Here is a 25,158-nt window from a genome sequence, read left to right on the forward strand (position 1 = left end):
GCATAATAAGAGGCTGTGAGCTTTTTAGAGCTAGGAACCAGGTGTGTATTTTTATGTCCCTTTTGTCTGGTACCTGACAGTGTATTGAATGAATGACTAAAAAGACCTGTTCCCTAAAAATAAGTAATCTGAAGTTAAAGTGAAAGTCGCTCAGTCATGTCCGACTCTTTGCAACCCCATGGACTATATAGTCCATGGGATTCTCCAGGCCAGAATACTGGAGTAGGTAGCCTTTCCCTTCTCCAGGGGATCTTCTGAACCCAGGGATCGAACCCAGGTCTCCTGCATTGCAGGGGAATTCTTTTCTATATGAGCCACAAGGGAGGCCCAAGAATACTGGAGTGGGTAGCCCTATCCCTTCTCCAGGGTGTCTTCCTGACCTAGGAATTGAACCAGGGTCTCCTGCATTGCAGGTGGATTCTTTACCAACTGAGCTATCTGAGACCTGGTAATATCCAGGGATTGATTTTAGTAATCCTGTAGCTCTCCCAGAAATAAAGAAAAGGGAACTGACTGGCTTAGAGATAGAAGTCAGCAGAAAAGGGTTCCAGTGGAAATAACTTGTGCCAGTTTGTACCAGGTAGGGGAGGAGAAATATGACCAGTTGAAGAGACCCTTACCAGTCTAAGTCCCATGAGAATGTGCCATGTCATTTAAGAGATCTCTCTGTGAAGGAAATGTGATTACAGATAGAAATTATGACTTGGAGAAGGGGAACTTTTCTATAATATGTCAGATGTTCATGAGTTCTTATTGGTCTAGAAGAACTTTTTCTAGGATGAAAAGTGGTAGACATTTGGTCAGTGAAATTAAACATAGGGAGGTAATGAATATAAGGCAGATTTACCAGCTAAATTAGTATCACCCATTTCTTTAGAAACGTGAGAACTATGGTAATGGGAGAGACAACTATACTGATATTAAAAAGGTCAACAGCATTAGGAAAGTTGGGAAAGAACAGGCCGCCTGGGATAGAGCACAAGAAAAGGAAATGTTCATTTGTATCACACGGGAAATGTTATGGTAGGTACATGGATCCAAGATAAGAGGATGCCCCCAAAAATGAGTCCCAGAGAACCATGAGCACTTAAAGATTGTGGCCTGGATGCAGAGAGGATGGGCCTGTGTGTGGGGAAAGTCAAAGTTTACTGGCACACTTATAACACTGGAAAACTAGTGGGTCCTCATAACTGATTGTGGCTAGATTGTGGGCTTTTCTCCAAGAGAAGGACTCAATTTCCTTTAGTTGTTTTAAACTATTTTCCTAAGTGGATGAGTATTTTTCCTTTCTTAAACTTTAAGATGCCTTTGTGACTAAATGGCTGACCTCAGAAAGTTTTTTCCCTGATGGGGTCTGACAGGTCTTAGGCCAAATGGATAGAGACTAGAGCCTAGAGATTATTCATGCTTTCATGAGAGAAAAGGAGTTAGAAGTTTAATTGCACATCTTCTCCACACTTTAATTGTGTACATACTTAATGGCTGACTCCGCCCTTTATGACAAATAGGAACAGAGGCAAGGCATATATATATTCTTAGGGAGGGGCATTTGGTCTGATTTGTTGCCTTGTAATTTAATAAAGGTAAGGGCAGTATCCGTGACTAGAGCAAACTGGTCCTCATTGATCATGGATATCAATGTGTAAGAACTTAGTTTTTTCATCTTAGTTGATGGTTAATGGGGTTAGGTAGAAGAATTTTTGAGCCTTTAAAGGAAAGGTGAAATTATTTGAACCCAAATATTGGACCAGTCTTCACTTCCAGAAGCAATAGTAGTGTCTTTTATTATTTATACAGAGCCTTTCTGAACACACCTGAGTTAAAAGACTTTGGACTGTGGCTCACCCATAGCCTCAGAAAGGGGCTGGTCACCAGAGAGACCAAGTACTTAGAGAATTAGAACTTTCAACCCTACCCACTGACCTCAAGGAAGGGAAAGATTTGAGGGCTGGAGATTAAGCTCAAAAAAAAAATTTACTGAACAAAGGGATTTGATGAGCTTCTGTGTTGGTGAATATATCACATTTTGGGAGGGGACACACCCCAGTTCCAGTGAGGACAGAAATTCCTGTGCTTGGGACCCTTCTGTTTCTCACCCTCTATACCTCTTCATCTGTATCCTTTATAATAAACTGGTATACGTAAGTAAATGTTTCTCTGGATTCTGTGAGCCACTCTTCCAAATTAATTGAACCTGAGAAGTGGGTTGTGGGACCTTCCAGTTTACAGTCATTGGGTCAGCAGTGTAGTTGACAACCTGGACTTGTGGTTGGTGTCTGAAGGGGAGCAGTCTTGTGGAACTGAACCTTTAACTTAGAAGATCTGATTCTGTCTCCAGGTGTATAGTGACAGAATAGAGTTAATTGGTAGAACAAGCCAGTTTGCCTCCACTCAGAATTGCTTGGTGGCGTGGGGGGAAAAGGCATCAATTGACAAAAAAATTTAGATTGTGCAATGTGATTTTTTTCAAGTTGTCCAGTTTGATGATTTAATATATATTGTGAAATGATTACCACAGTCAAATTAATTAAAACGCATCCATCACTTCACACAGTTACTTTTGTGTGTGTGGTGAGAACACTTAGGGTCTTAGCAGATTTCAAATATACAATATGGTATTCTTCCCTGGTGGCTCAAATGGTGAAGAATCTGCCTGCAATGCAGGAGACCCAGGTTTGATCCCTGGGTCTGGAAGATTCCCTGGAGAAGGGTATGGCAACCCATTCCAGTATTCTCGCCTGGAGAATTCTATGGACAGAGGAGCCTGGTGGGCTACAGTCCATGGGGTCACAAAGAGTCGGACATGACTGAGCGACTAATACACAACACAACACAAAATCATTGTGCAATCCACGAGACTGGGGATAATTTTAAAATCCCATACCCTAGACCAGAATCAGATTCTTTGAGGGATCAGAGATAGGCTCATGCTATTATTAAACTCCATAGATAATTACAACATGCAGCCAACTTTGAGAACCCCTGTTTTAAATGCTGTCTGTGTCACCCTACTTTTCCTCAGTGGGATTGTTTTTGGTGATGTTTTCCCCACACTCCTTCCTGCAATGGAGACTGATTAAGAATAGCTATTGAGTGTTTGGAAGGTAAGTAATGGCATTATTTGGAAAGATTAGGGTAGGTACAGAGGAGGAATCTTCTGTGAATGTACAAAAAGTTGTAGGTTCTGTGACAGTAGCAGCTTAGTGTTTGAATTTAGCAAGCTTAGGCTTGCTCTTAAAATGGTAGCATGGTAGGATTTGAGAAATGAGGGTCCCTCACATCCAAGCAGGAAAGTACTGTAGACATTGTTAGGTAACATGTGAATTGAAGTTGGATTGTCAAATTTTAATTCTTGGCTTCACTAATTATAAACTTGTGCTTTTGGGCATAATACTTAAACACTCTGTGCCCCAGTTTCTTTTCTGCATAGGGGGGATAATAATACCTACCTTATAGGATTACTGTGAGATGACATAAGGCACATAGTGGTTCATGTTATAATCTTTCAATGTCTTAAAGTATGAGTTTAATAACATCATTATGGAAAAAAGAAAAAAGAGTGGGCAGTAAAGATGAAAGAAAGAGTTCAGATAAAAGTGAAGAAATTTAGTGGAACCAGGAAACATCAGAAGGTGAATTGCCAAAGTTTTTAACATAATTTTTAAAAAAAAGCAGAAAAAGGAAAGCTTCATGAAGTTAGAAAAGCTGTTTTCAATGATGTCCCTAAATATTTAGGAAATATAGGCAACAGAAAAATACTATGATCAAATCCCATATAAACTTATTATGTATGAGAGGGTGATATTAAGAGGTGGGGTAATATCCCTACAGAAAATAAAAGTACACTAGTATAACATGCTCACAAAATAGATCAAAACTGTTAGCCTACTGTTTCAAAACAAGCTAGATGAGATTTTAAAAATTAAGATGTGAGAAAACAACCATATATTAGTGCTGTCGAAATTCTGAAATGAAGTAATAAATTAGAGAAGAAATTAAATTTTTAAAAAAATCTCAGAACTAAAAGCAACTAGAAGAGTCACAAGTGTGAATAAACACACAAAAAAATGCCTTAGGGAAATACAGTATGAAGATGATATATTTTTTAAATAAATGAAATAATGGCGAATATTCAAGAGAAAGCAACAAATATTGAAGATAGGTAAAGAGGATTCAGCATATGGATTTTAGGAGTTCCTGAAGGAGAAATTCCAAAACACAGGACCAAAACAAATCCTGAACATGGTAACTGAAGGGAACATTCCTGAAAGTACAATTAAAAATAATTTGAAACGAGAGAGAGTATGCTGTGTACCTGAGACTCTCAGCTGATAAATACCAAGACAAGACGTTCTAGTAAGATTACTAAACTCATAAAAATTGGAAAAATTCCTTGACCATCTAAGAAAAAATAGCAAGTGACTTATAAAACAGCTTATCATCAGACTTTGACAAATGATATATGGCAGAAGAAAATAGGATAATATATTTTAGATACTTGAAGATGTGAACTAAGAATTTTATGCTTAGTAAAACTAATCCCCAAGTTTAACAAGCACAAACTATCAACATATAAGTAGTCAAGGAATATTGTTCCTATGAACCCTATGGAATCCTATAGGAATCCTATAGGGTTCCTATGAACCCTGTGAACCCTTCCTGAGGAAGCTACTAGAAATGAGATTCATAAGGGCTGGTTGTAAGCATTAAGTATATGGCTGTTTGTAGAACTAGGAATAAGTGAAAAGGAGAAGATAGAGTATGTAAAGGCTGTGTGCACTGACAATGCAGACGCAGTACAGCTGAAAGAAGGGGGTGAAATAGAAAAAGCATATGCAAAATCAAAAATATTTTTTGTAACTATATCAATAGTGGTAATATTATCTGATACCATGTAGGATAAAACAAAAGATTAATGGTGGGATATTTCAATTTTATCATGGTCTGTATCCTTGAGACCAGGAGTCTTAGAGTAAGGAAAGTAAGTATAGAAATAATATAGAAGATGGTGAATAACTTCTGTAGTTCTCATTTTGTGTTGAGGATACACACATACACATATGCCCCAGGTGCCTAGTTGTGGTCCTGGAATGTTGTTATACTGTGGTGGTTTGGTGGTTTAGTTGCTCAGTTGGATTTTCCCCTAAAAGAAACGAAGGCTTCTTGGAGAAATTATTGATTCCAGGTCTGGGACAGAAATTATACAAGATGAGCCTGAAATATTTTTTATACCAGATAGCAAAGAATCTATCAAAGACCACTAAAGTCACAGCAAAGGACACAGTAGCTAAATTGTGTCTCCTGATGAAAGAGTACAGATCACCTACAGTCTTAACCAAAGTGATAGAATAATCTGAGTTTGTTCAAGTGTTTGGATGAAGGTGCCAGCTTGCAACTGAAAATACAGAGGAGAGAGGAATAAACTAAACTACATTACATGTTTGCAGTCAGCAAAATTCAGACTGGAAAACTCTAGAAACCTTCAACAAATAAGGAAAAGAAAGGGATGGGATGGAGTTTTTACATTAAAAGAAACATGTCAAGTTTCTTAAAAATGGGCTAGACTAAACTGTAGTGTCTAGGGATGCACAGTTGGGTATTTAAAAGAAATGCGAGGAAGTGATTGTAATAAATGTAATGTTACTCTTGGGCAGGGGGAAGACTGTGATTGGAATTAGGCCCACTGAGGGACTTTTTGTGGGGGAGGGTGTCTTCCCTGGTGGTGCTAGTGGTAAAGAGCGTGCCTCACAATGCCCCTGCAGGAGACCCAAGAGACTTGGGTTCAATCCCTGGGTTGGGAAGATCCCCTCGAGGAGGGCATGGCAACCCACTCCAGTATTCTTGCCTGGAGAATCCTGTGGACAGAGGAGCCTGGTGGGCTACAGTCCATAGGGTCGCGAAGAATCAGACACTACTAAAGTGAGTTAGCATGCATGCAGGGGCTTTTTGGGGTGGTTGGCAAAGTATTGTTTCTTGACCTGGGTGGTATTATAACAGTTTCCCTGTTAAAATAATTTTTTCAAGTTAAAAGCAAAAATAAACGGGACCTTATCAAACTTACAAGCTTATGTACTGCAAAGAAAACCATGAAAAAAAACAAAAAAGGAAATGACAACCTATGAACCTGGAGAAAATATTTGCAAATGATGTGACTGACAAGGGTTTAATTTCCAAAATATGCAAATAGCTCATACCATTCAGTAACAAAGACCAAACAACCCAATTGATTAAATGATCAGAAGACCTAAGTAGATATTTCTCCAAAGAAGATATGCAAAAAAATGGCCAATAGGCACATGAGAAGACATTCATATCTCTAATTATTAGAGAAATGTTAATCAAAACTACAATGAGGTACCACCTCACACCAGTCAAAATGACCATCATTAAAAAGTCTACTAATAACTAATGCTGGAGAGGATGTGGAGAAAATGGAAACCCTCTTAACACTGTTGGTGGGAGTGTAAATTGGTACACCTGCTATGGAAAACTGTGGAGGTTCCTCAAAAAACTAAAAATAGAGTTGCCATATGATCCAGCAATCCCACTCTTGGATATATACCCAGACAAAACTATAATTCATGAACACTGAAAGCAACAACTCTGCTCGCTCATCACAGAGTCTGACCCTAGACTCCAAAGACCCCTCCTACACGAAAGTGAGTGGCTTCTCTGTCTTACCAAGGACGTGACTGAAATGGTCCTTAGACTTTGGGAATGACTTGTTCAAGGCAGCTGTGTTCCACATCCTTCCGGGAGGGAAAGAGAGTCTGCTTTTCCCTTGTTTCAAACCAAGAGCAGGAAACTCGGCTCAGCGGTCCCTTCACTGCAGACACAGGGAGTGGCTATGAGCCTCTGTGGACAGGACGCTCTTCCGGAGAGATCACTAGTCTGACGATTGTTTTGAATGTGGGCCTTGTACTTGGCACTAGTGATAGTCCTTCATGAATGTTTTCTCTGAGAACAAGTAGGAGAGATCAACCCCAGAGGAAGCTGAAGGGGGTCCAAGGCTCAGCCGTCTCTACCTGCCCATGGGAGGCTCACTGAGTGCTTTGAAGAAGTGGTATCAGTTGGTCGAGAGTCTGAGAAGACACAGCACTGTAAAAGACTCTCTGGATTTCTACACATCCCATTTCGATGCATGAGGAAGTTACAAAAATTAGACCTATCTAGCGACTTAGCAGCAGCAGCAATATAGAACAAGCAGGGAAGCCCTGTGTGCAAAAACAAACAAACAAACAAAAAAAAAAACGACTATAATTTAAAAAGATACATGCACCCCAGTGTTCATAGCAGCACTGTTTACAATAGCCAAGATATGGAAACAACCTAAATGTCCATTGACAGATGAATGGATAAAGAAGATGTGGTGTATATACACAATGGAATGCTACTCAGCTATGAAAAATAATGAAACAATGTCATTTGCAGCAACATGGATAGACATAGAGATGATCGTATTACAGAAAGTTAGAGAAAGACAAATACCATATAATATCACTTATACATGGAATCTAAAATATGACACAAATGAACCTATCTGTGAAATAGAAACAGACTCATAGACACGGAAAACAGACTTGCGGTTGCCAGTGGGGCTGGGGTTGGGGAAGGGAAGGATGGGGTTTGGGATTAGCAGATGCAAACTATATATAGAATGGATAAACAAGGTCCTCTTGTATAGTATAGGTAACTATATTCAATATCCTGTGATAAACCTTAATGGAAAAGAATATGAATATATATATATGTATAACTGAGTCACTTTGCTATATAGGAGAAATTAACACAACATTGTAAATGAACTATACTTCAATAAAATTTGAAAAAATAATGTATGAAATTATCCATTTGTATAGTATGGTTTTCTGTGTCTGTGTTTTATTTTACAGTTTAAAACAGGGTTTTCTAACAAAGGTAGATCATTAAGAGGCCCCTAGTAATGCAGTCTGAGCCATTTTCTGTAATGATCCATGTTTCACACTATATTTTTGCTTATTATTAGTCCATGCTATATCTTAGAGAATATGGGAGCAGCAAGGCTACCGTTACCAGTGGCGAGGAAAACACATCAGTTGCTCAGCTTTAATTTCTCCTCTTTCAGAGGTTTTTCAAATTGAACCGTCCACATTGTGATAGATCTTTGTTCAGCATATTTCATTCCCCTTCTCTTTTCTCCTTCCTTTCTCATTGGTGTGGCCAGCTGAATGTTAGCACCTGTAGTACAAAAGGAGGTCTTCAGTGTATATGTGACTTGTATGATGGTGATTTGCTACGAGGAGAGTTTGCACTCATAGCTGCTGCTGCTTTAGTGGGATGCCCTTACTCTGCTTTTTAGGTGACTGGATAAAGAGAATCCAGTGAAAGTCTCCAGAAAGGAGACAATGGAGCCACTGGCTTTAAGAAACTTGAGTCCCTGAATGAGGTAGAGTTCTTTTCCTTCTTAACTTCCTTGGACTGTAACCCAAATTGAAAATAAGTCTTGGATTGTGTTAAGCCATTGAGATTTTTGAGTTTGTTACAATACCTAGCATGACCCTGACTAATGCAACTGCTTAGACTTATGCAGTCTAGTATGATAGCCACTAGCCAGATGTGGTACCTGCATCCTTGAAATGTGGCCAGTCAGGACTGAGATGTATTTTAAGTATAAAATGGGCTTTGGATTTTAAAGATTTAGTACAAAAAATATAAAATATTAAAATTGTTAATAATATTGAAGTACTATTTGAATATATTAGGCTAAAATATATCATTAAAATTAATTTTACATATTTCTTTTTAATGTAGCTACTAGAAAATTTAAACTTACATATGTGACTATTATATGTCTATAGGATAGTGCTGTCTTGGAAGTAACATTCAACCAAGATCTCAATTTATGGACCTACAAAGGTCTAATCTAGAAAAAACAATCTGTGATAGTTCCTTCCTTGCTGCTAATCCTTATATTAAATCTGTTAATCTTAATCTTTGATGGTAATTCTGAGAGAATTATGTCTTTTTAAAAGGAAGGATTTTCCTCAACTTCTAGAAGAATTTGATATCTATTTGTTCTTGTCTCTGTCTCCTTCCTATATCTAACTTACCTTTGTCTAAAATGCTACTAATATGTTTTTAAATTCAGACATAATATTTTTCTTCTCTATAGAGGTGCCATTTGGGTCTTTTTTATATCTTCAAGTTTTTTTCATCATGCTCAGGTTTTCTTCTAGAACATATGGAGTGTATTTTTAATAGCTGTTGTAATGTCTTTGTCAGATAATTCTGGCATCTCTGTCATTTCTGTGTCTGTTTCAGAGTCCAGAGTGCTAACCAGTGTATATGCGACCTGTGTCTGTTTCTATTGATTGTATTTTCTTCTGTTATTGGTCCTATTTTGTCTGCTTTTTTGCATGTCTGGTGTATATATATATGTGTGTGTGTGTGTGTGTGTGTGTGTGTATTTTTTTAAACTAGATGCTAGACATTGTTGAGTGCTGGATTTTACTGTATTCTTTTACATGGTGTTGGGATTTGTTTTGGTGTTTGGTTAAGGCACTTGGAATCAGATTGATCTTTTCAAGATCCGCCTTAAAGACTTACTATGCTTGGTCCAGAACAGTTTTTAGTCTAGGGTTAAATTATCCTCCGCTAAAGCGACACCTTTCTGAGGATTGCATTTCTGTATCATGGAAGCACTTTGGCTGGTGGAAACATAAACGATTTCCATCCCCACATCTAGCCCTTCTGGCCTCCCTGAGCTTTTAGAACTTTTCCTCTGTGTCCTGGGCCTTGAAAACTGCTTCCAGATAGTAAGGTGAGATGATTACAGGGCTTGCTTTGCTTTCGTTTCCCTTCTCTCAGGGAAATTTGCCTCGTGCTGGTTGTTTTCAGTGTCTCAACAAATAACAATTTTATATAATTTCTCCAGCTTCCTAGTTACTTAAGGCAAGAGGGTAAATTTAGTTCTTGTAAAAGAGGTAATGCCCTAACCAGGTTTTGATTTCATGAAGGACACACTCCTACACTATGCTAGGAATTCCTGAGGCATTTGATCAAATTCAGTATTAAATTTGGAGCAAAGAGGCATGTGTCACTCTTTGTAGACACAGAACCCTCTTCTGTATGTTTTAGGTCTGGCCAGGTTATTAAAGATAATGATCCTACAATTAGGCAGTGCAGTTAGCATCAAAAGGAAGAGCCCCTTATTGTGGCTGCTAAGTGTTGATTAAGAAAGGGGAGCAGAAGGGGATTTTTTAAATCTTCCCATCAGAATGAAGCTCTGAAGTCTTGCATCAGCAGACATTGCTCAACAGGCCAGAAGGGCACAAGCAGAGGGCTTTGCTGGAGCAACTCCAGGCTAAAAACTCCTTGGTAGGCTGGTCTGAGCTGAACTTGCCCCAGTATTGGCAGTTGTAGCTGGGAATTTTCCTTTTTTTAAAAAAAAAAAAAACAACACACCAAAATTTATTTATATTTATTTGGCTGTGTTGGGTCTTAGCCCTGGCACGTCAGATCTTAGTTGCATTATTTGGGATCTTTCATTGCGGCATGCAAGGCCAGTTGCCCACAGCATGCAGCATCCCAGTTCCCCAAACAGGGATCAAACCCAGATCCCCTGCATTGCAAAGCAGACTCTGAACCACTGGACCACCAGGGAAGTCCCAGGAAATGTTCTTTGTGGGAGACTGCTGTGGACTTTGAACTACTGATTTGTCTGTAAATAGTAGGTTTTTCATGGGAGTGAGGGAGGAGGGGAGAGAGTTTTTGTTTCTTCCAAGGACAAGAAACATGGATGTTTAAAGTGTGTCGGGTCCTGGGCTGTCCAACAGAGTATCCCTTTCTGCCCTCTTCCTCAAGTTTCAAGGGCAGAAGTCAGAAAAGTAGGATTTCCCTGAAGAGCTGTCCCTGTAATACCGTAGATCTTACCAGTATTGGCATTCTTGTTAGTTTTTTTTTAAGTAAATTGTTTCTCAACTAAAATATTTCTTTGTTTAAGAAGTACTATTATATTACTCGTCTGAGTTTCTCTTGTGAAGTTGGCTACCAGAGTCACTGCAGGTTTGTCTTTTGTGCATAGAAGATCAGGAATGGCATGTGCCATCACTTCCTCTTCTGAGATCAGGGCGAACATTGGAATCTATCACATCCCTTCTGCCCTTGGATTCATGACTCATCTTCAGAATTCTTTCTGCCCTAGCACTTCACTACTAGTTAGTCTGAGTTGCCACTCAAAATGAAACTTATTTGTCCTCTCTATATTAGAGTATGAAGTTGGTTTAAAATATCAGCCTCCAGGACTTCCCCAGAGGTCTAGTGGTTAAGATTCTGTGCTTCCACTGCGGGGGCCCTGAGATCGGTCCCTGGTTGGAGAACTAAGATCCTGCTTGCCACGTAGTTTGGCTAAAAAGCTAGTAATAAAATAAAAAATAAAATATCAACTTTCCTCACATTAGGGGATTCCCAACTTGTATTCAGCAAGCCCCTGTATATAATGTTTCTACTATCTATAATGACTTTCTACCCCTAATTAAATCAAAAAGGCCTCCCAAGAAAAGCATTCTGTCATCGCAACAACCAGGAAACATTTATTGAGTGCCTCTGGGTCAGAGGCTTATTCCAAAAATACTATCAGGGGCTTAATCTCCCTGAAGACAGATATTATTTCCCTATTTTATTGACGAGGAAACTGAGTCTCAGAGAGTTTAAGTGACTTGCCTAGGGTCACACATATCTAGCAGTAGAGTTAGGACCTAGATTGGGATTTTATGATCATCCTTGAATATCCTCTGCCCGTTTTCTTATTTCCTTTTTTTAAATTTTTTGACACTGTTTGGCTTTGGTGAGGAGCAGCTGGCCTTTTAGTAGTTCTGCCAATAAAAAGGTGCCATAACTTCTGTGAGCAGATTGACAAGCCTGTCACCGGGAGGGTTTTTCTTTTTCTACTTAAGAGAGACACATTTTGCTTTTTCTTTTCTTGGTTACTTTCAGATTGGAGGGCATTCTGAATGACAAAAGTCCAGCTAGGCTAAAGAAAATTGAGAAATTACAATAATTTCCTTTTATTTTAGATTAATTTGGCAGTTGTGTCAGGAAGTTAGATTATACTGTGGTTATTTTATTTAATTGAAGAAGGTATTTTTAAAGCAGAGGAAAACTATAGCAAGTTAATCATCGATAATTGATTATCCACTGGTTTTTTTTTGGGGGGGGGTAGGTTGCTTTGTATTATAAGAACAATCATCACCAAATAAATGAGTGATTTTTTTTAATGCAGCATACATCCAGAGAAAAAAGCACACAGAGGTACATATGGAATTATTTAATGAAATAAATAATTATTTCAGCTACAACAACTGAAACCCTGTGCCTATTAGCAGTTAGTACCAGTTTCACCTTCTCCCCAGATTCTGGCAATCACTGTTATTTCGTCTCTGTGGATTTGCCTATCCTGGACATTTTATAGAAATGGAATCACACCATATATAGTCGTTTGTGTCTGGCTACTTTCACTTAGCATAAGGCTCAGCCATGTTGTAGCATTTAACAATGCTTTATTATTGTTAATATTTCTTTATATGGATATACTTCATTTATCCGCTCCAGTTGGTGGACATTTTAATTGTTTCCACTTTTTGGGAATTATGAATAATGCTACTATGAACATTTGTGTATAAATGTTTATATGTTTACATGAATATATGTTTTCAGTCTTCCTAGTTACATATACCTAGGAGTATAATTGCTGCATCATATGGTAACTCTATATTGAACTTTTTGAGGAACCATCACATGGTTTCCCACAGTGCCTGTACCATTTTACATTCCCATCAGCAGTGTATGAGGCTTCAGATTTCTCCACATCCTCATCAGCAATTGTTATCATCTGTTGTTTCTGTTATATCTGGTGTGTGAAGATATAACAGGTACCTTTATAAACAGTGATATATTATTGTGATTTTGATTTGAATTTTAAATTTTGATGTATCCAGTTATCTGTTGGTTTGTTTCCTTAATTCTCATGATGAGCATCTTTTCATATGTCTTTTCTGAAGAAATGTCTTTTAACCTTTTGCCCATTTTGAAATTGGGTTATTCGTTGTTTTGTTGTCTAGTTATGCGTTTTTTATATATTGGGGATGCAAGACCCTTATCAGATGATTTGTAGATACTTTCCCCATTCTCTGAGATTTTCACTTTCTTAATAGTGTTTTTTGAAAGCACAAAGTTTTAAATTTTGATGAATCCAGTTTATCTCTTATTTTGTTTGATTGCCTTGTGCATTTGGTGTCATTTCTAGGAAATCATTGCCTAATCTAAAGTCATGCAGATTTTTCATCTATATTTCCTTCTAAGAGTTTTATAGTTTTATCTCTTAATAATACTTCATTAAAAGATGAAAATTCCAGGACATACGCTAAAAAGATGTGATGCCAGGACACGTGTGTGTTGAGGTTGTCCTTGGCAAACCAAGGATATCTGGTCATCCTACCTCTGATGGACTGGGGGTGAGAACCAGCTGGTATAGGGGAGGGTAATGGCAAGGGTTGATCAAATTCATTTCTCTCCTGTTTATTTAAAGACCAGAGAGGACTCGACCTTTCTTTGATGCCTGAGGGTTCTAGACTGAGCTCACTGGGATTCAGTGGCTTTCCTTAATCTTTTATATAATCTATAAAATCTTCATCCCCAGGCTCGGAGTCCTGAAGAAGGGGGTTACATGGAAATGGAAGTGGGAACATACCTAAAATCTACTTCATATTTTTATTCAGATTGGATACCCTAGCTCCTGAGAGTTCGTGGCATTGACTCCTTTAATGGCCCCTTCAGACCTAGAGATTGGTGGTATCTTGGGTTCATGTTATTGCTGATCTCTGGGGTGCATTAATGTACCTTGTTAGGCTTCCCAGCCTTCACCAACTTGATAATCAATTCCCTGTTTGATTCTCTCTGTTTGAAATATCTGGAGTGCTTTCTGTTTTTTTGACTGAATCTTGATTGATTCAGAGCTCGCCTCTTATTTTCTTTTTGCCATAATCCTTAGGTGCTTAATATTGTCCACTTTATTCCATGATGGTGATCTACTTATTGTGCTCTCCCTTTCTGAGTTTTCTGTATTTTATATACCCCATCCTCTATCTCCTTTCAAAACTTGCCACATCAGTATCTCATTACATTGTTTTCCAAGAAAACAGCTAGCTATTTGATAGACAGCTATGCCAAGGTGTTGGGGCATGATAATTTATTATTGTGTTATCCTTCTCAGGAATGTATGGCAATTTGATGCTTTACTCAAAAGAAAGAGTTCCAAAGTTAGAGTTTTAGACTTTTCCTTGGAACTCTTAAAATTTTACCAAGTATGTGGTGCTTTCATTAAATTTGTCCTTTCTGCTGAGAGATTATCATTTTCTCAAATGGATCAGAGTTTGGGAAGCCAAAAATAAGACAAGAGAAGCTCAGAGAGACCATTAGATTGGAAACAGCCAGAAGTTTTCTGTTACTTGCTTTTCTAAAGTGGGCTTCCAAGCAAAGTCTGCTGATCAATAGAATAGATAAGTCCAATTCTCTAGGTGTAAAATTGGAGCATGGAGGAGGAATTTGGGTTAATGACTTGGGAGAGGGCAGGGATGGTTAGATGGAGAAATGACAGTGACATGGCAAGTCACTGTGTTTGAACAAGACAATCAGGTTCTGGTTCTTATACTGAACAAGGATAGAAACCGAGGAAGCACAGGGGCAGCAGAAGCAGATGCGCAGCTTTGTGAATCCTCAGGGCAGCCCATGATAGGACTTGGTACAACCTGAGAACAACATAAACTACTCTTTACCTGGGCAGGTGACAATGACCACACCCCTTTCTGTGCAGCCTTGGCTACCTCCCCCTAGTATCAGTCTCCCCTTAAACAGTCACCCAGAAATTCCCCAGAGAAAGGAGGAAGGTCAAACAAAGTGACCTACAGTGAGGGATTCTTCCAAAGCTCTAAAAGACATTACCCAAGATAGGCGTCCAGTGTTGTCATTTATGACTTGTCATAAATACCAGCACTAGCAGTATTATCTTCATATGAGGAGTTGACTTCCTAGTGCTTTAGAATTGCAGCATCATTAATATCTATGAATATGTTGTTTTGTCTGCTGTCATAATTTGTCGGCTCCAACAGAGTTCTGACCAATTTTAGAAGTATCCATGTAAGTGAATGAATATAATGATAACAAGATAATGAAAACAGAACAAAATAAGGTCAAGTATCACATTTACTCCACAAATATTATGATAGAATGAAATTGTTTAAGAGGAGGCTAAAGTAAATCGTGTGTGTGTGTGCAGAGATGGGATGGGAGGGATGATGATGTGTGTATAGCCACCAAGCTAAAAAGAGAAAGGATGCCTAAATAGGGAATCACTTCCCCTGCCCTTGTTAATGGTGTTCATCTTTAGAAATGATTTGGTGGTGACCTAACAGACTAGACTCAGCACATTTATGTACATATAATTTAAACTGGCACTTTAATAACAACAAAAAATATTACTTTATAACACTCAATGCTCTGTGACATGTCTGGAAGTGTGCCATTGAAGGAAATTAATTCTGAAATGGAGTTAGTTCCCACCTATTTTCACTAAAAGTCATTTAGATGGGAATGAATAGTTTGAGATTGACTCTGTAAGGTGTTATTTAAGGGAGCAAATAAAGAAATGGGTAAAAATTATTGCAAACTCCAGTTTTATGAAAATAAAAAAAAAATTGCCTGGGATCTGATCTATGATTCTCTCTTCTTTCTTTGAGTTTGGAATCCTGTCTTGCTCCCAATTACTTTTTCAGCTATTTGACACTCTCTGGGGAACGTTCCTGATGGCTTTGGTTCCCATGTATGCTGAAGGCAGATTTCAGGTTAGGAGGTTGAAGTCCATACCCAGGCGATCACATGCAAGAGTTCAGCTGCTCTTTAAATGTCCATATTGTATAGGTAAACTAGTGACAGAGTAGATTAAAAAATTACTGCTTAGTGGTTTGCTTGCAACTGATTTCCTCCAGACTTCCTCTCAAAGGCCCAAAGTGAACTCAATAATATTATTTCTAGGAAAGTGTGGAAGTGAAGGTGGTAAGGGTATTGATTTGAGACTAGGAGAGACACCTAGGTGTGGAAAACTGGGTTCTTCCATCTCTTGTTTTGTCGCTGAGTCGTGTCCGACCCCTGCCACCCCATGGACTATAGCCCACCAGGCTCCTCTGTCCATGGGTCCACATCTTGAGACTTCTATATATAAGGGCTTGAGATGTGACTTTAGAGAGTAGGTATCTGCCATATAATGTACTCTGGAAATAAGCAGCAACAGAGAGGGAACGAAAAAAAAAAAAGTCTAATATACCATTTAGTCTAAAAGGAAAAAAAAAAAAAAACTACACCTTATAGCTCATCAATTCTTTAAATTTATTTTTATTTTTTGTAATGTGGTAGCTCCAGGACCACTTTGGATAGTGAATACCAGTGACCAACACCTTTTAAATGCCTCCTGCTTGAGAGTTTGTTTTCTCGCCTCCCAGTTTCAGTGGAAACTCCATAACCTCTGGGTCCTCTTTACAAAGCATAACTGGGGGTTTACAAAGAAAGAAGATGGAGTTAAGAACATTCCCAAGTAAACCCACCCAATGACTGCTCTGAGGGGTGGAGGTAAACACTCACCAGAAATTCAGGAAGGTTTGAAAGCTGAAGTAAAGTGCATTGAGCTTCTTATAGAACCTGGTAAAGCTCGAGGCACCATTTCTGAGATAAACATCCTTATTCACATGCCACAGACACACTGTTTCCCTCAACAGAGAGACTTGAGGCCCAGCACTTTTTATGCTAGAGCAAAAGATTTGGGTCAGAATCAAAGTTTTAAAGACTTTTTATTGAAGAAGTTAAAAGATTCGTTGGCCAGCAGCCAAATGTGGTCTGATTTGTTTGCATTTCCTCTGGGAACTCACAGGCAAGCGAGGAATTGGCTGGCCACAACTGTGAGGGTGACCCACTCCCCTGTGGGCCTTTTCTCCCTGGGCTTTACAAGGTGGGGGAGGAGAGCCAGGGGGACCCTTTCTTTACAAAGGCCCAGTTTAGCAGCCAAGTCAAGCTGCAGTTCTCTTCAGGGTAAAGAGGCCTACAATCTCCCTTCCCTACAGCGCAGTGTTTTACTAGCCCACAAGTGAGACCAGCCTCACTCAGAGAGAGAATGGCAGCAAGGGGAGAAATGGGAGGCGAAATGTCACCACTTCTTCTCTCCACTAGTTATGGTCAGAGGACCTGCTCCACGCCCAGAGGCATCAGACATGCATGCTCAATGGGCTGGTTTTCCTTGTTTAAGATCTTGGAGATGTTGAGTTTTACAAAAAGAATTTTTAAAATAATCCTGTTGTCTGTAGTTAACTCAGAGAGCTTGGGGGAAATTTGTCAACAGAATTTAACTTTAAAAAATGAAAAAAAAAAAAAACAAAACCTAAAAAAACCCAACAAACTTGGTATGGTTTTGGAAGTTAGAGAAGAAGGTATGTACACATAAACACAGAGCATGAAAATCCCTCTGTTTTTCTTAGGAATTTGATCATGTTGGTAGAAAATTAGGTAAAAATGTAAAAGGATACATTATTACAAGATGGTGAGGAGGAAGAGTTGAGAGATTTAAAGAGGTGGGTCCCTGGTTCTCTGGGACTGATGAATCCTGAAATGTGGCTGATGCCCCTTTTTGAGCAGAATTCATGACCTCTTTAATGGTCTGAACACCCAAGTTGGGGATGGAACCAGAAAACAGGAGGTCATACAGATATAGACGTGTTAGGGCATGGGGTGAGTAGGCAGGAAACCCAAGGGTGAATGTGCCAAGGAAGATTCTGGGAAGATGGAATAAGAAGCAACCAGAAATCTCCCCACCTAGGACAATAATTGCACTGGCAGAATTTGTCTTGAGTAACTATTTTGAAACTCTGGAATTTATTGAATAAGGCTTGTAACTTCCAGGGGAAGACTTTAGGAGACTAGTATTGCTTGTAAGGTCTGAGGTGGAGTTGGGAGATGTTAACTAAAGGGTGCCAGGTTTCTTTTTGAAGTGATGAAAATACTGTAAAATTGACTGTGTTTATGGTTGCACGTACCTGTGAGTATATCCAAAGCCACTGAATTGTATGTTATGTGAATTATATCTCAATAAAGCTGTTTTTAAAAAGGTGAGTTCACGACATGGGGATGCATGGAATACATTGTGTAAAGATATGTATTAAAGGTGATTCAAACAGGGACATGAGGGGAGGTTTTGCGAGTTCTGTATAATGTCCCACTTGTTGGGGAAATGGCTTCATTAATATATTTAAAAATAATTCTGGTAGTTTCCTGTATTTGGCTCAAATCAGTAATGACTTACTCATGAATTTCCTTACTACCCTGTTATCTCTACAGAGATATCGATACATTACTGGAGTTGAACACGTGACCTTGAAATGTGTGTCTCAGTAGAGAATCAGTCCTAACATTGAATCCCAGTGGGCCCCTGGTGACTGGCTGACTACCTGGTCCCACATTGTGCAGTTCACTGGTCTTCGTAGTTTTTACTTTGCATTTTCTGACTTACAGCCTTTCCCTTCTGTAATCATGAACTTAGATCTACACTCAAAAATCTTTTTTTAAAAACACTTAAGTATAGTTGATTTATAGTATTTTGTTAGTTTCAGATGTGCATAGTGATTCAGGTTTTGTTTTTTGTTTTGCAAATTATATATATATTCCATTATAGGTTATTACAAGATATTGAATATAATTACCTGTGCTATACGGTATGCCCTTGTTGCTTATCTATTTTATGTATAGCAGTTTTTACCTCTTAAATCCATACCCCTAATTAGTCCCTCTCACCCTCTCTCTCCCCTTTGGTAACCATAAATTTATTTTCTTTGTCTGTGAGTCTGTTTCTGTTTTGTTTATACATTCATTTGTATTATACTTTAGATTCCATATATGAGTGATATAATATAGTATTTGTCTTTCTCTGTCTGACTTATTTCACTAAGCATAATATTCTCTAGGTCCATTCACATTGAAATGGCAATATTTCATTCCCTTTTAATGACTGAGTATTATTCTATTGCATGTTACACACACACACATATTATATCTGCTTAATCCAGTCATCTTGGGTTGCTTTTGTGATGGGCACTTGGGTTGATGGGCACTTGGGTTGCTTTCATGTTTTGGCCATTGTAGATAATGCTTCTATAAACTTTGGGGTACCTGTATGTTTTCAAATTAGAGTTTTTATTTTTTTCTGTATATAATACAGGAATAGGGTTCCTGGATCATATAGTAGCTCTATTTTTTTTTTTTTTTGAGGAATCTCTGTACTGTTTCTGGGAGCTCAGATGGTAAAATGTAGGAGACCCAGGTTTGATCCCTGGGTCAGGAAACCCCCCTGGAGAAGGGAATAGCAACTACTCCAGTATTCTTGTTTGGAGATCCCATGGACAGAGGAGTCTGGTGGGCTATAGTCCATGCGGTCACAAAGAATCGGACGTGACTGAGCGACTAACACACACACACACACACGTGCTGTTTTCCATAGTAACTGCACCAGTTTACATTCCCACCAACAGTGTCAGAGGGTTCCCTTTTTACCACACCCTCTCCAGCATTTATTATTTGTAGGCTTTTTGATGATGGCCATTCTGACTTGTGTGAGGTGATACCTTGTTGTGGTTTTGATTTGCATTTCTCTTACAGTTAGCAACACTGGACATCTTTTCATTCACTGTTGGCCCTCTATATGTCTTCTTTGGAGAAATGTCTATTTAAGTCTTCTGTATTTTTTGATCAGATTATTTGTTTTTTCACGATTTTTTTTATTTTTTATTTTTTTATTTTTTTTTGGTCATTTGACAAGCAACTTTATTTTATTTTATTTTTTTATTAGTTGGAGGCTAATTACTTCACAACATTTCAGTGGGTTATGTCATACATTGACATGAATCAGCCATGGAGTTACATGTATTCCCCATCCCGATCCCCCCTCCCACCTCCCTCTCCACCCGATTCCTCTGGGTCTTCCCAGTGCACCAGGCTCGAGCACTTGTCTCATGCATCCCACCTGGGCTGGTGATCTGTTTCACTATAGATAATATACATGCTGTTCTTTTGAAACATCCCACCCTCACCTTCTCCCACAGAGTTCAAAAGTCTGTTCTCTACTTCTGAAAAATATGGAACGCTTCACGAATTTGCGTGTCATCCTCGCGCAGGGGCCATGCTAATCTTCTCTGTATTGTTCCAATTTTAGTATATGTGCTGCCGAAGCGAGCACTGTTTTTTCACTGTTGAGTTGTATGAGCTGTTTGTAGGTTTTGAATATTAACCCCTAGTTGGTCTCATCATTTGCAAATATTTTCTCTTATTCCACAGATTGTCTTTTCATTTTGTTGATGGTTTCCTTTGCTGTGCAAAAGCTTGTAAGTTTGATTATGTCCCATTTGTTTGTTTTTGCTTTTATTTCTTTTGCCTTGGGAGACTGATCTAAGAAAATGTTGCTGTAATTTATGTCAGATAATGTTTTGCCTATGTTCTCTTCTAGCAGTTTTATGGTGTCATGTCTTATATTTAGGTCTTTAAACCATTTTGAGTTTATTTTTGTATATAGTGTGAGGGAGTATTCCAATTTCATTGATTTACACATAGCTGTCTAGTTTTCCCAACCCCACTTGTTGAAGAGATTGTCTTTTCTCCATTGTATATTCTTCTCCCCTTTGCTGTAGATTAACTGACTATGGGCACCTGGGTTTATTTCTGGGTTCTTTGTTTTATTCCGTTGAACTATATGTCTGTTTATTGTGCCAATACCACACTATTTTGGTTACTGTAGCTTTGTAGCATAGTCTGAAATCTGGAATTCCTCAGGATTTCTTTGGCAATTCTGGGCCTTTTATGGTCCTATATATATAAAATTTCAGGATTATTTATTCTAGTGCTGTGAAAAATGTTATGGGTATATTAACAGGGATTGCATTAAATCTGTAGATTGCTTTTGGTAATATGGCCATTTCAACAATATTAATTCTTCCAATCCAAGAGCATGGAATATCTTCCCATTTCTTTGAATCATCTTCAGTTTTTTTATAAGTAGTTTATCGGTTTTAGTCTATAGATCTTTTACCTTCTTGGTTAGGTTTATTCCTAGTGTTTTGGTTTTATTTTTAAGCTATTTGAAATGAGATTTCTCTTTTTTAAAAAGCTTTCTAACACAAAGGAGGTCTTGAAGGGGTTCATTGATATGTCATCTCTCAGTCCGTTTGGAAGTATTATTTCATTTAAATAATGAATAACTTCTCTTTTAAGAAACCTTACAGTACAGAAATGTCCAGAGCGTCTTCCCTTCTGTGGTGCTCAGAATGTGAAATTTTGGAACTAGAAGGATTCTTGGAGATTTTGTGCAACTGTCTGCTTTTACAGTTGAGGAAACTGAGGCCCAGAGAGGTGAAGTATAAGGAAATCACCAGGTATTGGGCAAGCTGAGACTAAACCTCCTGACTCATGGCTGATTTCATGTTCTATACTTTCTGCTGCCTATGAAAGCTGAAAAGAAAACCCAAAATATTCATCTCCCCAGCCTTCCCAATCCCAGACTCAACAATCTGTTTCTAAAGTCAAGTTGTAACTGTTTCTGAATCACAGAGCAGGAGCAGCCCCATCCCATCACTGAGGGGTATGATCCTCTTGGCAGGAATGTTGCTGCTGTGAGGGGTGGGCGGAGCCCAATTAATCCCCGGGGAACAGCCTTCAAGCTCTTCCTTCGCAAGTGAAGAGGCTGGAAGAGTGCTCTCTCCCTCCATAACGTAGTTTAATTGCGGCTTCCCTGCTAGCCTCTTGCTTTGTGCCAAGCTCTGGCTCCCACCCAGCTCCTCTTAAGGCAGAGCCAAACCCCAGACTCCCTTGTCCCAGGAACTGGTCCAGAAAGGTCTTAGAGTCGGCAAGAAGGAGCTCTATACCACAGCCTGGGGGGTCTGGCCGCCCAAGCTCCAGCTTCCTGGATAAGTGTTCAGGATTCCTCCTCTGTAGAGACCTGCCCCAGCTCAGCAAACAAAGGACAAGGTAGAGGAAGGACAGGTTAGTCATGGCACTGAGGAATATAGGAATATTGACTGTACCACTATACCAGTATACTGAGAATGTACCCCTGCTGGAGAGAGGTGTGAGAGTGCTTGCTCTGGCTTACTGCTCTTTCTTCTGAGACTGGGAGGAATTCTGAGTGTCACATGCCTTAAGTTCAGACAAGGAATAAGTCCCTGGGATCCTGGAACCACATGTCTGACAGCTAGGCCTCTGCATGCTGCAGGTGTTGCTGGAACTGGGAGGATGTGAACAGGTGCAGGTGACTTCTCTTCTTCCCAAAGAGGCTTTGCAAGTTTTCTCCACTCTACCCTTCCTTGGGAAGAGCAGTACCTGGTGTGTCCAGTAATGGCCTCTCTTGTGTCTTTGAGATTTATTATCAGAGTTGCCAGGAAGGGTTGGTTAATTCTTTGATTATTTATGGTAGCTTTTTCTGGCCAGTTTTCAAAGGGCAGGCAGGACATGTGGGATCCCGCCTTTTCCTGCAGAAGGCCTATGTATCCTCCAGATACAGGTTCACCTCTCAGCCCTTGAGTCCCCACAAATGAGTCTCCATCAAGGGTAGGGTAACAGTCATTCATTCTCTGCAAGCCTATATTTTCATAGGCTTTAGCAACATTTCTCAAAATGGAGAACTCATGGATGCCTAAGCTATGCCTCCCTTGGGGATGCTCAGGCCTGGTTAGAGAAACACATTAAGTTAAATTGTTTTCTTTCACTTGGGTTGATCAATCAGCATGAACAACATTGTAAACACAAAGAGAAACTCATACCCTGTAGGGAGATGATACTACCTGACTGTAAGGTAGCTTCCCATGACTCAGAAAGTACTGAGGCTGATTGTGATTTTTTTTTTAAGTTGTCAGAATGAGACAAAAATTTAAAAATGCCTTTTTAGAACTCATAGAATTTTACCCCCTCCAGACCACTCCTGCTTCCCAGGATGTTCATGGATTTCCAGATGCTCTTTTGAGGAAAAGGATTGTAGAAGAGTCTTTCACCTATCCAGCAAGACCTCCCTCTGCAGCAAGAGCAAGAGATGGCCTGGTTGGGGCTTTGATCCCAGAGCAGGGTCAGACTAAACAAAGGTCACCCACTGACCACACAGTTCCAAGTTGAGAGGATCTTGGAAACCCTTTCTCCCAAGGCCATCTGATTCATGACTGTATTGTCAACATCCCATTCCATTACTAGACACAGTTCACAGCTCAGTTGCTCAGTCATGTCTGACTCTTTGCGACCCATGGACTACAGCATGCCAGGCTTCTCTGTCCATCACCAACTCCAGGAGCTTGCCCAAATTCATGTCTGTTGAGTCAGTGATGCTATCAAACCATCTCATCCTCTGCATCCCCTTCTCCTGCCTTCAATCTTTCCCAGCATCAGAGCCTTTTCCAATGAGTCAGTTCTTTGCATCAGGTGGCCAAAGTATTGGAGTTTCAACTTCAGCATCAGTCCTTCCAATGAATATTCAGTACTAATTTCCTTTAGGATGGACTGGTTGGATCTCCTTGCAGTCCAAGCTAGACATTTCCTATTAATGCACGGTCTTTGCATCCCAGAGTTGGTCTAGAATTTTTACTAACTGGTTTTGCTCTTGACATCTGGGACCACGTTGATTTTTAAAAGCCCCCAGAATATTGGGGACCAGGGTATATAGGCCTTATTTGAGCTCCTTTTTTAAAGAAGTGGATGTAAGACGTTCATTGGAGCAGACAGGGAATGTACTGATTTGCCCCTGAAAATGCACAGATGGGTGAAATGGGGATTTGGAGAAGAAGCACAGATGAGAAGTCTTTTCATTTTGCTTTGTCACTGAGCAGAGACCTGGAGTTGCTGAGGGTGTCAAGACTCACAGATGCAAACACAGGGAGGAAGAGTGATACAGACACACGGCAGGCACAGCTGGTAGGGAATGTGTTTCTGTAGGGTTCAGACACACAAAGAAGGATCCAAGCCAGGGTGGGATGGACACTTCAGCACAAGTTCCTGGTGTGCTCCCGTGGGGAAACAGCTGAGTGCTGTGGGATGGATGAAGACTCAGTGATGTCTCCAGATGAAAAACTGCTGTTTCCTGTCTCTGCCCTTGATGTGCTGAGTTAGACATTTCTCTCTGAATTTTGCATGGGACTGATCAAGTGAGTGTTTTAGTACTGTTGTTTCTCTTGAAATCAGTTTTCTTGAGGGTACCACCTAAATGTAGATATCATAACTTTGCTTTTGTGGGTTCTTGCTATTGAAAGTTTAGTACAAAGTTCTGAGCACAAGGGCTTCCCTGATAGCTCAGTTGGTAAAGATCCATCTGCAATGCAGGAGACCCCGGTTTAATTCATGGGTTGGGAAGATCCGCTGAAGAAGGGATAGATTACCCGCTCAAGTATTCTTGGACTTCGGTTGTGGCTCAGCTGGTAAAGAATCCGCCTGCAATGTGGGAGACCTGTGTTTGATCCCTGGGTTGGGAAGATCCCCTGGAGGAGGGAAAGGCTATCCACTCTAGTATTCTGGCTTAGAGAATTCCATGGACTATACAGTCCATGCAAAAAGTTGGACACGACTGAGTGACTTTCACTTTCTGAGCACAAACGTTACATCTGAAGAGTTTTGTTTTTAAAAGCATCTACTGGTCTCTGTCACATTGTTTTCAACCAAAACAGCTTTCTAGGGGCACTAAGTGACATGTTTAGAGTCGTCAGATAAACCAGTAATGAGATTGCTTGGCCACTAGATTGTTATGTAAAATATTGGAAATGTGTAGCTTTTTAGTTGGCTGATGAAATTCACTCATCACTTGAATTTACATGCCAGTGATGTGTTTGAAAGGTATACTGGGGACGGAGGGTAGACATTGACTATTTTTAGAGGTGTGGTGGGTTCCTTATGCCTGGGTAGCTCAGCTCCCTGTGGCTATTGTTGATAAGATGGAGACACACACCACTGGCCTTGAGGTAGAGTGCCCCTTGCTTGGCTGTCTCAGTGGGGAAGCCGGAGGTGGTAGAATGTTTTGGTCCACACTGCCTTGTGCTTGCGGAGATCTGCTCGTGGAAGTGCTGATCCTTT

At 39.6% G+C, this 25,158-nt stretch overlaps 1 non-coding gene across 1 annotated transcript; it reads right to left on the bottom strand.

The window, feature by feature from the left end:
* Window positions 1-20,195: 20,195 nt before the first annotated feature.
* On the bottom strand, window positions 20,196-20,302 carry LOC122705934. The gene has a single exon (XR_006344205.1). It is a non-coding gene; the product is annotated as a U6 spliceosomal RNA (small nuclear RNA).
* Window positions 20,303-25,158: the final 4,856 nt, after the last annotated feature.

Source organism: Cervus elaphus, chromosome 12, assembly GCF_910594005.1.
Source record: "Cervus elaphus chromosome 12, mCerEla1.1, whole genome shotgun sequence".
In the NCBI taxonomy this organism is placed as follows: domain Eukaryota; kingdom Metazoa; phylum Chordata; class Mammalia; order Artiodactyla; family Cervidae; genus Cervus; species Cervus elaphus.